The 5,331-nt window shown below is 39.3% G+C and overlaps 1 long non-coding RNA gene across 2 annotated transcripts; it reads right to left on the bottom strand.

Moving 5' to 3' along the window:
• Positions 1-1,296: 1,296 nt before the first annotated feature.
• LOC139686900 (uncharacterized) lies at positions 1,297-5,027 on the bottom strand. 2 transcript variants are annotated; one of them, XR_011700570.1, is made up of 3 exons: positions 4,915-5,027; positions 3,685-3,832; positions 1,297-1,578 (listed from the first exon to the last, which is right to left on the bottom strand). It is a non-coding gene; the product is annotated as an uncharacterized lncRNA (long non-coding RNA). The 2 variants fall into 2 exon arrangements; XR_011700569.1 differs by having other exon boundaries at positions 3,705-3,832.
• Positions 5,028-5,331: the final 304 nt, after the last annotated feature.

Below are 5,331 nucleotides of genomic sequence, written 5' to 3'. Positions count from 1 at the left end.
CTACCGTCAAAATCTCTGGTGACAATTTTGTGCATATTAGCGAATCAAAAATATTTTGCAAAAAAAAAAATTCGGCTGCAAAAATGAATCGAAATAATACGCTCTATAGTCTCGCTAACTCAATCCGCCTCTTATCCCCCAGGCTACCGGGTTTCTTGGAAATTTAAGGTTCAAAACTAGAATATGTTCTGCAAAACTTCGGACTTCAAAATCAACTCGAACTCAGCAAGGCTCTCTCACCCGACGAATCCAAGGCATCTGCCTACCTCCAACACCTCTCTCGCCCGGCGAGGGGCTCTGGACTTAGAATATTTTCTGGGTGGACTCGGGACTTGGATATATTTTCTCGGGGAGGCTTAGCACCTCACCTTGGGCCTCACGGTACTCCGAGGCGGCTCGTGAGCGGTCAACCGTCGACGGAGCTACTCTACTTTTGAAGCGTGAGCCGGTTCTTGAAACATTCGATACCATGCTTTTTCGCATGTGATAGACCAATTAACTCTAATTATTGGACTTCGTTCAGTTCGGTGCATGACGTAATTTTTGACCCGGTGCAAGCAAATGTAGCTCATATGTTTATTGTAATCACGAATTATACCTTAAGAGTCAAAGAGCAATTGTTCCGAGTGCACACATTGGTGCTGTGCAGGATAGGATAAAATTACATTAGAATAATTTAACAACATTGTATGCTAACGACACGAATTAAGGAGTCTTTTCATATTTTGCATATGCTACCAACGATACATTTTTTACGCATATTAAAGCAACTACTTAACTATCTAATGCTGCTAATTAATTGAAATAATGCCTCTTTCACTGTTTTTTCCATGCGTTTTAAACAATTAATTCGATAACAATTTGTTTCGAAAACATATTTGCAGGAAATTACGACATTCCATTCAAGTTCTAGTTAAATTTGATTCAATGTATAACGAATTGAATTACCCGCATTGCCGAATGCGAGGATGGCGGAGGGTGTAAATATATTCAGGCCAATCATTTTTTAAAAATTATTAGAAATATTCATTTACAGTTATATTTACTTCCAGTAACAATTCAAATCAACATTTTATCGTGTTAATCTCAGAAAAAATATCTTTATTTTTTGGATGAATTCCTGTTTTTAACTTTTTAATTCTTAAGCAGCATATTTTGGCAAAATTAGTGGTTCTAAAGGTGCACAAAGAGAAATATTTCAAAAAGGAGAAAATACATTAGTGTTTCTATCATCTTTATTTCTCATAAATACATTTGTTGAGAAAAATGTGTTTTATAAATTACATCAGTATTCCTTATATGCTTTTTTAGCCAAACCATTTTACTGAATTACCCTTATAGCCACCACTATCCACAAAGTTAGCAGTGAAGGAGTTCCAGTCTATTCAGAGGCCTCATTTAAGGCTAACACCACATGAAGTGCACTTCTTTAGACGCTGACATCACTGCCCCAACTTGGCACCAGCAAGGAAATATACACATTCATTCCGTATTTCCTTTGGTGAGAAAGCTTGCTGATCAACCTCGATTCCCATGGATGCTCCTCTTCTCACCTAGCATAAACATCCAATGGAAGACCTGAAGGAAAACAATTGAAATATAAATGATAAGAGAAACTTTAACATGACACCTTCAAATTATTTAGAGTGATTTAAATTTTCATTAGCTTTCATAATAATTCACTTATCTCCCAGAGAAAGGGATCACGTTCTTGACATAACATTTATTGTGGGTAAAAATACTTCTGTTAAATTAAGGTGAGGAACTATAGCTAATTCTGATTTCACTGAATTTTTTAAAATTTGGTTTGACTTAACTCGTTTAAAAATATGTTACACACAAACTAGGCAGAGGGTGTGGTAGTCCAATGGGTAGCGTGATGATTTACTACCCTGGGGACCTGGATTTGATTCCAAGTGTTGCCCTGAGACCCTCTGCTTTCTTTCATTTTATTTTATTGAAAAAATGGCTTCTTTGAAAGGAGCTGACTGGGAAAATTTTTCCCTTCCTTCGTGGGCGAGATCCATGCTGTGGGATTATTTGGGTACCAGATCTTACTGGGAAACAACAAAGTTGCACAAGAAAAGGGACTGGCCCCCATTTTTACCCTGTTGATTAGTGAATGTCACACAAAATTCAGCTCATTACTAAATGAGGTATATCAAAGCCAACCTACGAGTTTATTAATATTTTTGGATAACCTAAATGAAAATAACATCCCAGTTAGCATAAGCTTGGCATGTAATATGGTTTCACCTATATCCATGATACTTAAATTTGAAAACAATGAAAATCAAACTAACCAAATGATTAAACAAGAGTATCTACAGTGATCAGCACAAAGATTAATTTTTTAAATATTAGAGTGCAGCTCACCTCACAAAGGCCTAAGGCATGTGGCATTTAAGGGTTGACAGAATACCTCGCACCCAGTTGCAAAGGTGTTTGGCAAATTGGGGCATCATACCAAAATTAAGAAACTGAGATGAGGCAGCTCATTTTCTTGGGCTACATGTGGTTTGCATGTTGATCACGCTAAAAATAGTGGAAATACAGTAAAGCTAGGAATTTTCCAAATTCACCAGGGATCAGGCCGGGCCCTTTGGAGTTAAACTGAATGATCTAATCCCTTGGCTACCACTCCTCCCAGAAGAAATAATTGCATGCTAAATTTCCTTCATAAGATTATTTAAATAAAATGATTAAATTTGAAAAATGACTTTTCAATAAATAATAAGATAACAATTCTGCATCATTGGGATGATTACAAACTGGGCTTCTTTGATTACTTTTTGGATTGTTTTTCCAAAGATTTGATGCTTTCAACATGGGCTACTCTACCCTCAAAAAAGCTAATTTTAATCTCTAATCGCACCTTAGAAGTCATGAAAATGATAAATTTCCGAGTCATATGATACAAAAAATCTGTTTAAACTCACTTGATTTGGCAGATACTACATATTTAAGAAGTGGCCTCACAAAATCTTTGTCCACCACCAGAAATTGGTACCATATTTTACAAGTAAGTTTTCATTGTGGAATGATTTTTTAATTTGGTAAAATATTTCACAATAAAAGGTAAAACATACTTTTCACTACTATTACTAAATAATGAAACTAACTTGTAAATAATATATTAGTTCATCGGTAAATAAAAGTTTAAAGTTTGTATATTGGAAAGACACTAAAATAAAACTTCCACTGCCACTTCACTTCCCAACCTTGCCAAAAAAGAATACCCGACACATTATAATTAATCCTTCTGTTCCATATTTATTCTATATCCTTTCATTCCATCCAACATCCCAGTATATTCCTACAGTCACCATCTTGCCTAACATTCTCCCCTTTAATACACTCAATATCAGGATTGATTGCATGGAAATTTATTTTGGAATGAAAGGAGAATGTGATGCATCTCCCACAAAACCTTTATTAGCTACATCTAATTTCAACATACAGGCGTCATCTTGAGGTAGCTAAGAATTATGACTGCGTTGAAACTATTTGTTGCAAAGGTCAAGTTTTATGGAAAATACATAGTAATCCTTTACTCTCGGCTCTATTTCAGAGTCAACCTTTACACCATTTCTACTTGCTTAGACAAAATCTAAATAATTTATCATCCTATTAGGGAAATGAGTGAAAATATTTGGCAAATTGTATCAGTAAAGCCAGAGCAACCTTAATCTTTAAGATTCTACCCATATTTTCTCCTCTCGGCAGCAGGTGGAGATTTCTTCAGGTGATTTTCCTGCAATAGGTCTCAGATGAAATGACCAGGGAAGCTTCGACATGTTTCATCCCAGGAGTGACCTCATCCAAGTCGTATCTGTAGAGAAAGCAATTTAAAAACAGTATTTATTTTAAACTGACAAAATTAAGGAATTGGTGGCTCATATCCCCGAGCTCCAACGCGCCGGGACGGTTGCTTTGTTTTCCCTTCAAGGATTCCTGGGAAATAGATACCCGATGCTAGATTTGGGCGCACAGCCTCTCTGCTTGGACGGCGAGCGCGATACTAATTAGGGTGCCACCGTCTCGTACGAAAGAATCACCTACAAAATTCAGGTTTAACTTTTGACCTTTTAACACGCGATCGAATCTGCAGTCCCTCCGCATTTCGAATCACATGCCAAACGAGGGGGAGACCAGAAGGTAATCAGATTATAAATTGTGGAGTTTCTACAATGACGAAGAATTGGACATCGCAAATCGAAATTTCAATGTGTGTGCACACAAGAATTGGAAGCTACCACGGCCGTGATAGCAACCTCAGTATTCCCGTGGATCGACAATTTTTGTAATTTTAGGGGGTGTTGCCGAAAGCCAAGGTCATTGGCGCCAGTAGGGGTAGGAAGGGTGGAGAGAAACCTGACGTTGACAGTCGTCCACTCTTTAACGAAAGGCTCCAAAAGGTCCTCAGTTTTACGTCCCATCCGACGGGCGGTGTATTGACTCACAGTGCTCTCCACGAAGCACCTTCATCGTAGGGATCGAGACACCACTGAATAATACCTGCCGCCTCTAGGATCCAAACTAGGACCCTTTGAGTGGGAAGCCAATTCGTTACCCACCGCACCATTCCGATCCCCAGTGATGACAATAACGGGACCATCATTAATACATCCCCAGGACAATGACCAACGACAACTGAGCCAAGCTGAATATAGGATTTACCGCGTACTTCAACCCTTTGCTCAGTGTATGAATTATACGGATAGCAGCAAGGGAAATCACATTTCAAAATAATTTTTGTAGGCTGATTACATGCCTACCAACATGCAACCGTTAATTTTGGAAAGTGGCCCTAAGATCTAGATAATCGAAACCTGATAATTAGAAACTTCATATGAAGAAGGCTATTCTACCACGGTATGTTTGCACGTGGGCTTGTGTGGCATCGCAACTCACCAATGATACAGAACTCCCCGTGATGTCGACCAATTAGTCTTTTCCAGAGTATCTGGACGATATTCCCTTGCGGGTTCCACGAACTCCGGGATAGCGATGTCCATCCGCTTCGATCGGCTGGCTCATCCCGGCTCTCAAAGCGAACTAGCTTTTGCCGTCGGCACGTAAGGGGGGGGGGACTTTGGGAAGAAGGCGGGGGAGGCTAGGGAGGTTTATTGAGGGGGAGACTTCGCATAAGAGAGGGTGAAATCGAATTGGGACGAGGGAAAAGGAGGCGGAGGGAATTGCTAGCCCATTTCAATTCCGAAAGTGCGCATTTCGCATATCTTCGCAGGGTTTTGCACTGGAGCGAACTGGAGTCCTACAGTTAACCGCTCCCTTCCTCGCCGAAAGCTCGAGTGTACGTACAGCTGCCTC

The sequence above is a fragment of the Hetaerina americana genome, unplaced genomic scaffold (assembly GCF_022747635.1).
Source record: "Hetaerina americana unplaced genomic scaffold, ioHetAmer1.1.p SCAF_15, whole genome shotgun sequence".
In the NCBI taxonomy this organism is placed as follows: domain Eukaryota; kingdom Metazoa; phylum Arthropoda; class Insecta; order Odonata; family Calopterygidae; genus Hetaerina; species Hetaerina americana.
The sequence above is the reverse complement of the archived record's forward strand: the minus strand, read 5'-3'. Positions and strand labels throughout refer to the sequence as shown.